This window comes from Protomyctophum bolini (assembly GCF_963924005.1).
Source record: "Protomyctophum bolini genome assembly, chromosome: 19".
Classification (NCBI taxonomy): domain Eukaryota; kingdom Metazoa; phylum Chordata; class Actinopteri; order Myctophiformes; family Myctophidae; genus Protomyctophum; species Protomyctophum bolini.
In genome coordinates, this window is record NC_137880.1 from 12266353 (window position 1) to 12277198 (window position 10846).

The window sequence follows — 10846 nt, forward strand, 5'->3', positions numbered from 1 at the left end:
TAAAAACGGCCATAGCCATTTGCCCAAATGTGCCCAAATGTGATGACCTCATCACATTTGTGAAGACGGCTATGGCCGTTTTTAGCCCAAGGAGTGTTTTTCGTGCAAAACTAATGCTTACAATGAATTCAGAATCATTAAAACCCCCTAGTTTGACATGTCACATGCTTAAAGCATAGTTCAAATGTGAGATTTTGCCTTATATAGGTTTTCAATGGTACCTAACGTTCAAGCCCTGAATTTACCATGATGTTATTTGGATGACCCTAAGGATCATAAGAAACCTTGAACGATTACTATTGGTCACGCCCCTTCTTAGCTTAGATTGACTGGCCTAAGAGGCAGCCACACCACACAGATATAGGAAGTAAAAAGGAGAAGGCGGTTAAGGTGAGCACTTAAATTTCTTTCTTGGCACCAAAGACAATTGTCTCAGTTTTCTTTGTTACGTTGAAGGAAAATTTGGTACACATCCAGTTATTGATTAATTAAATGCACCGATGCAGCAAGTCTGTATGACTAATAGTCAATTAAAGAGAGCAAAGTAATGAGTATGAGCCCCATCCCCATAATTATGGTAAGCATAATGGTAGATGTACTGACGGTTTTGTGAAAACAAAACCTGATAACTTCGCTCCATATTCTCAGACTGAATGAGTTGTGTTGTTGTTTATACTGTGACAGTTTAAATGCTTGTTGTGGCCATGCAACGTGTGGTTAGGTTGTTTGTTTGCAATTGGGCGGAAAATTGAAAAGCTTAATAACTACAATGAATAGACAACACAATTTGTGAGTGTGACAGCATCGAAAGAAAGATAATAATACTTCAGAAGTCCTTATGCTTAAATCTATTTAGTTTTCCATTATTACGACGCAGATAATAAAAATAAAACAAAACAATGGCATTTGATTTTATAACAACGTTTCACCGTATTCTCCCACAGGCCATTAGCTAATCTAATTTGATTTGGAAAACATTAATGAGCTCTTAGTGTCTGGGTAAGTATTATTTCGCTCAGGGAGAAAGTGTAGGGAATTTGCCAGCGCGCAGTGCTCTTTGAAGGATAAAGCTCTCTTGGGTCTCTTAAAATTCAGCGCCCGAGGCTGGAGGTGAAAAACACTCCACCAGCCGTCCAGGGTCTTTGTAGCTCTAAGACTCTTAATTGTTAGTGGCCTGAAGTGCTGCGGTTGAAACCTGTGATGCTGGAGCTGTTTAACGACTGAAGGAAGCGAAATTCAAGACAGTCCACATAGTCACCGCAGGTATTCTCCAACTGCTTATCCGTGGTGGATACCGGACAGCAACAAGGTGTATCGTCTCTGTCGGGTGGAAACCTCATGTCCAAAACCATTACTTTTCGGGGTTAAAATTCAACAACAAAAAAAGCAAAACGTGTCGCTTCGCACGGCATGATGTGCGAAGTGGAGGGATGCAGGGGAAATGTTTTTCCATGGCCTCTAGGGAGTGCGCATACAAAGTTGCACAGATCGATGCAGTTATAGGTAAAAACAGGAATTGCCCTGTTATAGGCCCTGTTATAGTAGCATGTCGTCCTCGGCCTAGTGGAAATGTGCGTGTATAATTTCACGGAAATTGCACTGTGTTTGTGATTTTTTTGTTCGAAATGGACCAATCATGCAAGCTTTGGAAGCCAATCTTAGCCAATCAGGATGGAAGATGGGAAATATAGTGCAGATCCGTGTTAATCACATGACTATGGAGACAGTGTATACCGAATTGTGAGATGTATGGATAAAATGTGTACGAGTAATCGACAGAAATGAGTTTTGCCTAAATCGGCCTCATGGTGGCGCTATAACAGGCCATTGAGGAATATTTGGGGCAGAGGCAGAGATTCGGAAGGACGGACGGACACACACACACGAACAGAGTGCCTTCGGCCTGGTGGAGACAATCAAGAAGCGGCCTGCACACTGTCACTGTGTGTGTGTGTGTGTGTGTGTGTGTGTGTGTGTGTGTGTGTGTGGTGTGTGTGGTGTGTGTGGTGTGTGTGCGCGCGTATTAAGAACGGGCACATAAAAGTCCTAGCCGGCCATTGCAATAGCGCCCATTAACAGTGTTTTCTGGGATTTAATAAGAAGGTCATTATTACCACTGTCTGGACTGGAACCCTAATCTTCCCGGCCTCACGCGCTGACTGTCTGTACTGGCTTGGGCTGAAATAAAAAATCTGGCAATTAGCTCTTATCTTGTCGCCCGTCACACAATAGCTTCCACCGAAATGAGTTCACGGTTCACGGTCGCCGTGTTTTTAATCACAGCCCAGAACATTAGCCATCAGGGGAGCTTGAGGCAGCGCTATACTGCTCACAATGCAGCTCATCTGGTCATTACGGGGGTTCAAGCGATGGGGTCGGGCTCGCTAATAAGGCTGTGTTATTAACACAATCGAAACAGGGCATTAGCATGCAGGGTGTGATATGTTTTAGCTGCCCAGGCTGAGGGGCTTTTCCTTCAGACTTCAGTCCTATATCTAGCCTTCAGGCCGGCAGCCTCCAGAATCAGATACCCAGGAGAGATCACAGCAACACCAGACCCCGCATACATGTTAGGAAGTGCCAGTTCTTGGCATTGGTGGGGAAAGTACTACTCACATTTTGTAAAAGTAGCAATACCGCAATGTAGAAGTATACTGTAAAAAAGTCTGGAACACAAAATGTACTTGTGTAAAAGCATAAAAGTATTGGCATCAAGATGTACTTAAAGTGGGACATTATGCAGAATGTCCCATATTTCACACATTTTCAAATATATAAAATGTGAAAACATCTTTTGAAAATAGCAGATCGACAATAGGGGGCTGTTAGGATTCAGAAGACATTTTGTAGAATTGGCCTTAATGGGTTTTGTTCAGACAAAAAAAAGGTACCGGTACTTAAATCAATGACTGTGTATTTATCTATAGGCTCAGGCTGCCTCCACCCCACTGTCTACAACTGTACAATGGAAAAGTATCCTGACACCCACAACAGGGTTTAGCCTCAGCCGGCCTTCAACAGTGGGAACATCTGCATACTATGAACAGAAAGTGAATTGTATACATACTAACAAAGGCCCGGCGTGCTCTGCTCAACTAAAAAGCTGGGTGCAGATTCAAAGCAATAACTAACTAAACATTAAAAGGACAACCGCATTCTGTGCAGTCACAGCAGGGCAACTAGACATACCACTAGTCCTACAGTAATGAATCCGACACCGACATCCGACATTTTAGAACGCGGCCAAACAGATTACCTCGGGGGTTCGTGGCACGAACTACTTCATTTAGAAGGCATCTGTACAATCGGCTTCATCAAACCATTTTGGGCGGGAACCCGTTTTGGTGTTAGCATTACGTTATGCTTTAGCTATTTAAACAATAGCAGATCTACAAGCTCATAGGTCTGCTATTTTTGAAAAATCGAAGAACGACTGACATAGAAACATGGATTTTTCAGAAAACCGTCACTATGTAGAAGACATTTTTAGATCTGATCTCAGGTCAGAATGGGTTAACACAACAGGCATCTGTCGTGCTGTTGTAGTGTACATCTCTGTATAGTTCATGTGCAAGTACGGGCGGCGGGCGCCAGAGTCAAGCGGGAGTCAGTAGGCCTAATCCCAGAGAACAGAACAGAATGAAAGGGGGGGGCTGTGGGCGGCACAAGAGGCCAGATGTCTGACCCATTCATCCTGCTTTGTGGGGAATAACTGTGACTCCCACACGGAACCGTGCAGACCTCCGTTGGGGTCCGTCCAACCACAGTTGGACAGATGGTGGCCGGAACAACAAACAGAGGATTACACGTCTATAAAACATGGATTAAACGTGGCTGGCTTTATTATTTGTTTGACCTTTAAACCCTGATGATAATAGCCTGTTGACATGCGGTCCGGTGCACGGGCGGCAGTGATAATACACTCGGTGCGGCCACCAGACCACTTTATCTGTCAATCTGTCTTTCTCCTCCTTGATCTCTCACTTTCGCTCTCACTCTCTCTCCCCCAGCTCTCCCCTGCTTGCTCGGTTTTTCTCTACGCTTTCCTTCTGGCTTTGTTTCCATGCATTCATCAGGGAGAAAATAAAAAGGCAAGATGCATTGCTAGACGATGGAAGATGTGATAACTTATTGATTCAGTTCATTGAGTTGGTGTCAATAGTACCAAGATCTCTGTTCAGTGCACATCAAGAGTTAGATGTTTGCTCCTTAAGGGTGATGGGAGTTTTCACTTTTCACACGGTGGAAAAAGAATAAGTAAATCGCACAGGCACGCAACACATCAGTCTATGACTGCACTGCATGTCTCTGTGTGTGTGTGTGTGTGTGTGTGTGTGTGTGTGTGTGTGTGTGTGTGTGTGTGTGTGTGTCTCTTGCACACACCTCAAGGGACCGATAGACTTCCAATTTGGTGTGGTGCGTTACTGCGTTTATCTCAGAGGACCCAGAGGGAATGAGAATCCAGTCAGGCTGCCAGCTGTCCAGAAAGGAAAATCCCATCAAGATGGCTGAGTCCCACCACTCTAAACACTGGTATTGGCCCCCACAATAAATAATGGATATTGGTTTCCTCCACAGTGATATCTCTGAGTCAAAAGACTCAATACAAGAAAGCCTATGGCTTATTTCCATTGGGGTCCGTCACATTCAATTCATTGCTGATGTCGGACATTTGGAAACACATACCACCACAGACAGCTACAAGAAATGTACACACATGCGCGCGTGCACACACACACACACACACACACTTCCATTTTCTATTATTAGTTATTTCCATTTACTATTATTGCGACCACAGGTCACATTTACTATGAAAACATGAATTTCCCGTCAGTCAGTCCGTCCGTCCAACCCCACGCCTCCATATCTGGTCATGCCTCGTGACATCACGTGACATCATCAGGGATGGAGAGATCCCTGATGTCATCAATATTAAGCCCATATATGGGAATGCCCATAATGGAGATCCCTGATGTCATCAATATTGGCCAGCAACTCTATATCTGACCTCAAACCTCAAACCCTTAGATCTCTATATATGGAGCTGACCTGTGCTGACTGACATTCCATATGTTGATCCTTCCCCATCCATTCTTCCTCTTCGATGTCTCCCTTTTGACTGATACCTGTCCATTCAAACTCTAGACGGGCCCGCCCCAAAGTTATTAGTGCAACCGGCGAAAACAGTTTTCAACAGGCCCGAATTCTGAACAGGTTCTCAACAGGCCCGAAAGTTAAGGCCTGGCCCTACCTGGGCCCTCATCAAACCGTGTACACTCAAGACACTTCCCGGGTGTCTACCTCTGTGTACACGTATACTAGGCTGTGTATGTCGTGACAGGATATAATAGTGCGGCTGTATGTACTGTATATGATGTATTGAACATGGTGGACCATATTGTAAACAATTAGCCCCTCCTCCCACTCTTGCTGATTAGACGCACGTGAGGGCCAATGAATTCTGCCCTCAGAACACATTCCAAGGCATATAAGTCACATCTGCCACTTGAACCCTAGCAGATCTACAGGCATTGTGAGCTTGTAGATTGACTATTTTCGGTAAAGAGGTTTGGTGTAGAGGGGGTAAAAAGAGCAATGGTCAAGTTTACAGTATGAAGTGGTAAAATGTCGGAACATTTGGTTCCATTTGTACACTATCAGATACGTGGGGCGTCTGTGGCCCAACACATACCAAACCAAACTGTTGAAAAAAGTTTAAGAACCACTGCACACTATACGTTTATCTAGTTTATGTAGCTTGTTCATTGTTTACAGAATAACAGGCAGCTGCATTGACTTCCACATTTGACTTTTTATTGTCGACTTTATCAGCCTGACACAAATGTGTTTCTTTCTCCTCAAAGCACGTGTCAAGTTGTGCATTGGGATGCACAGCATAGCCTACATTGTAGTGGGCTGAAGGCAGTGCTTTATTATGTATCGCACTGTGCCTTTAGTGCCTGCCTGCGGACCTTGAAGGCGTGAGTGGAATGCTGCTCTGTGCAGGATGCGGGGAGAAAACCATTGTTTTTCTCTCTGCAGTTTCAGCTGTTTCTCTAACTTTCTGTTTATTTGCTACATCTCATATTATACAGGTATACAATAGTAAGAGACTTATGGGCTTTTTGGCACCTAGACATTGCAGCAACAAGACAAGATAGCAAAACAAAAAGCAATAGTAATAACCAGTAAGACGCCCTGAGGGCGAGAAGCGACCTCGCCCTTTGCGGCAGACTGCCGCTGGGCGAGTGCTGGCGCTTTGGGAGATCAGATGAATTATGGAATTAATTCTGTACTGGCCATATAAGTCTGTCTTGAATGTACAGGGTTTGATGAGGTCAGATCAACATATGGAATGTCAACAGGTCGGCTCCATATGGAGATCTAAGGGTGGCAGTATTTATTTATTCTGCATTTAAGCCACAGGCCTTTACTAACATTTCGATATACTTACATACTGCTAAATGTTCAATGTAATTAAGTACCCCAATACTGATATACAGTGATATTTAGATCAACTAAATCATATTATAATGCAGGTTGATGTAATGACTATTATTTATTCATAATAAAAAATAGTCAAGGTCCCCCAAAAAATGGTACTGTGTTGTTTCATTTAATTTAATTGTTTGACACGAAATTTAGACCTGAAACTGTGTGGGGTTTGACCAGAAAGACGCAAGGGCCGGCCAGGAGGTGTCCCTTATTTGAAACTCTGGGAGTTGGCATACCTAACAGTACAGCCTGAATGAAACAAGTGTTCCCATATCACTTCCCTATAGACTATTAGGGGAACCTTTACTAATAGACAATAGACATGCCTTTGTCTGCTGTTTTAAAGAGTTAGTCAATTATCGTTTGTCAACTTTACTTTTGAAAGCAGGATAAAGTTTGCTGTGGTCCGACATGCGTTACGTCTTGCTTGCGGTTAGGGTTAGGTTTAGTAATAGTAATGTCAACATACAGTAGGCCTACATGTTCACCCGTGGCTTTGTGTGGTGCCACTCAAAGTGACTACTGGGTTGGGCTTGCTGGATGCATGGCCCAACCCCTTGTATTTCTGTCAGAAAATACGTGCCAGAAATACCGGAAGCAATTTATAGGGATAGTTCAGAATTTTTTAACTTAAGTTGTATGAAATACCATTAATAGAGTGGTTGCAACTGTATTAATTGATTGCCTGAGTCCCGTGTCGGGAATTCTGCTCTGGTTTTGGTTATTTCCGGTCATTTTGTGGGGGTCACTGGGGTCACTTATTAAACGTAAATGAATCCACAAAACTATCATCACTGTCATTTGTATTGTTGATTGTTAATATTCACCACGGGACTCAGGAAATCAATTAATACAGTTGCAACCCCTATATTAATGGCTAGTATTTCATACAACTTAAATAAATAAATTCTGACCTATCCCTTTAAGCTCTGGTGGATGACATGAGGACTCTCATTTGTACTCCCTCACTTGATTCAGTGCTACTGTTTTCCCTCACTGCTGAATTTATCACTTAATGATGTTTCCCACGTCCTGCCTGGCTGCTGTAATATTGACTGCTGATGTTGGATTATGATTTATTAATGGAGTTATCGTGAGCAAATCTGCAAAAGACACTCGGTACCATGGAATGTGATATAGTTGCTATCAATGTGCTACATTATAGCACATTGATTTTGTGTCCAAAACAATGAAGGTGTGACTGAGAGCTAGCAGCAGTTCATGCCGTACAAAGCAGACTACTGCCATCTAGTGGAGAAAATACATTTTGATTACACTGAAGGAGAATCTTGTTTTTTTTTGTTTGTTTTTTTTCCTTCATATGAATGGAACATTAACCCAATTTGGGTGTTTTTTGCCAACATAGACATGACATGAATGAAAGATCAGTGTTAGACTGAAAGTAAAGTAATACAAATGAGTTGAAAAAGAAGTCTCATAATTAGTCGTAGTCTGCATTAGTGAAGTACATTTTGATGCCAATACTTTTAGACTTTTACTGAAGTACATTTTGAATTCCAGACTACTATAGGCCTACAGAGTATTAGGATATTGCAGTACTATTGATACTTGTCAAGATACTGACACCATGATACTGACACCAGGATATTATCAGTCTACTGTCCTATCAATAAAGGCATAAAAGCCCCAAGCCCCCAAAATAAATCTCAAAATCACAATAAACATACAGACGTACGTATGTATCGTCCCGTACGTGGCCTTTTGAGGGCTTCTGGTCAAGTGAAAGAGGGAAAAGGAGCTCTGCACAGCACGAAACCTTTACACACACACACACACACACACACACACACACACTGAGAAATTAGAATCAGCACACTAAACACACTAAACTGAATCCAGTATATTGGATTGCCTACTAGATTGGGGGTTGCCAGATCAGAATGACAGTTTCCAGCCCAAGCACAACTTAAAACCCGCCCAATTCAATAAAAACCAGGCAAAATCGGCCAAAACCTTAGACTCTAACAAGTTTGCTGTTACATGGGTGTTGGCCTTAATATACAGTATATTCTAAGGCTTAGAGTATATATTAAGGCCAAAACCCATGTAACAGAGCAAAACCATTGCATAATAACAGAAAACACTGTATAGTGTGTAACTGTAAGCATACAAAGCTTCATATCTCCACCAAATAACCAAACAGATAAAGAAACTAACCACAGTGGCAGTCAGTCAAGCAACCAAAAATAGCAGTATGAATCCAACAACTTTAAAACATCTCTCTCTCTTTTGAGCGCTCAGCGCACACGCACGCACGCGCGCACGCACACACACACACACACACACACACACACACACACACACACACACACACACACACACACACGCACACAGTAGGCCTAGGCATACTGCAAGTTATATTACCTTGGTCCTTGATGCAGAATGTCATTTCTTCTTTTTCTTTTTTTAGGCCTAGCCTACTCCCTTTTTAGTAATTTTGTTTTATAAAACTAACTTGGAACTATACAGTCACTGCGAGCCAGCTGAGGCATTTCCCCATATGCCTTCTGCATCACCGGTACTTTGAAAATCAAAACAACTAGCAAAAACAACAACACAGCGTCTTCCTCCTGTGACCTCCTGACGACCTCCCGCGTTGATATCAAAATAGGTGACTCCTGCCAATCCGATTATCCGACCGCGCTGGGCGCACCTGTAACTGGTCGAGAGCTAGGCCACCACCCGCCCATCCTACTATGCTAGAGCTGTTATTGGGTGAAATAAATGCCCGGTGCCCCGGTCTTTTCTTCAGCGGATACAGAAATAGTGCATGGGTGTGTGCGTGTGGCGTACGGTAGGCGGGTTTTATTTAGACAGGATCCGAGCTCTGAACAGTAGATAGAAACCTAGCCTCAGTCACAGCATTGAAGGAAACTACTCATACCAGGCTGATAGTGTGACGATGATATAATAATAATAATAATAATAATAATAATAATAATAATAATAATAATAATAATAATAATAATAATAATAATAATAATAATAATAATAATAATAATAATAATAAGCAAAAGCTATATAAATAATTGTTTGATTAAGAATAGGTTGAGCATGCTTCTAAATTTGGACAGATATACAAAGCAAAATGCACCTGGGCCTGGCTCTCACCAACAAGGAGTGGAATACGATATTGCCAAAAATCTGTATTGTAGACATTGTGAAACAGCTTGTGATAATAAGCAATGCTTATTACAAAGCAATTTTATTGACATTTATTCAGTATGTTTTGGCATCAATTTCGTTTCATTGTGTTCAACACATCCACTCATTTTCTTAGCAGCCGCTGCTATTATTATTATTATTATTATTATTATCATCATCATCTAACTATTCACTTCAGCCGCCCCACATAGAGTGATTTCTGACACTAGAGTGGTGCCCGTGGGGCCTCTACAGCGGTGCCCATTGGTCCCTCGCCTACTTGGAACGATGCAAGTAAGGAAATGCATGCCCAACCCAGATTTATATCTGTGTCCCTTTTATGCCCATATGGAGTTCTTTGTCAGGCATGCCCAAATATGGAGTCTATGCAGACGTCAGAATGATGCCAGAACAGGCCAGCTCCAGATATGGACACTGTCCAGATGCCCTTTTGGGGCATTTCTGGATAACCGTGGGTATACCGTGGGATAACCGACTCCACACCAGGCACTGCACTCGGAGCACTCCCTGTGGTGGGGTGGAACGCGTGTGTTGAATTTGAAGTCAAACGGTGGGGCAAACGGTTCTCGAGTTACGCGGATTACACACAGACATGCTTGAGTTGTATATAACCATTACTGTTTTTACAATACGGGACACGTTTTAAAGTATACAAATGCATTTGAACAAATCTAGCTGTCTGGTAGAGTATAGGCCAGGGTTCCGCGCCCCCTTGTGGCCCCTGGAAGATGTTTTTAAGAATCCCAGATATAAATGGAATTAAATGGGGATCAGTAGCCTATGCATGTCAAACTGGGCATCCTTTTCAAATGGGGTCTTGCCCTGAAAATGAATTTTCAGGTCAAGACCTCGACCTCGCGAGTGCAGACTCGACCCCCAGTATACTCTAGTCAAAATATGGCCCTTGAGGAAAATTAATTGGGGAACCCTGGTATAGGCCTATGTTATATTATAGCACATCGGCAGTGGTTGGAGGTGGCCTCTAGGCTAGTAGGCTCTACTGATCCATTCCACTCTTCTATAATGTCAGCATTTTCTAACAATGCTAATGGGAACAAAGGGAATCAGCTAGGCAGCAAACAGTACAGGGGGTGATTCTCAACATGGGGTCCGAAGACCCCCAGGGGTCCTTGAAGGGTTTCCAGGGTGTCCCCAGCTGTAA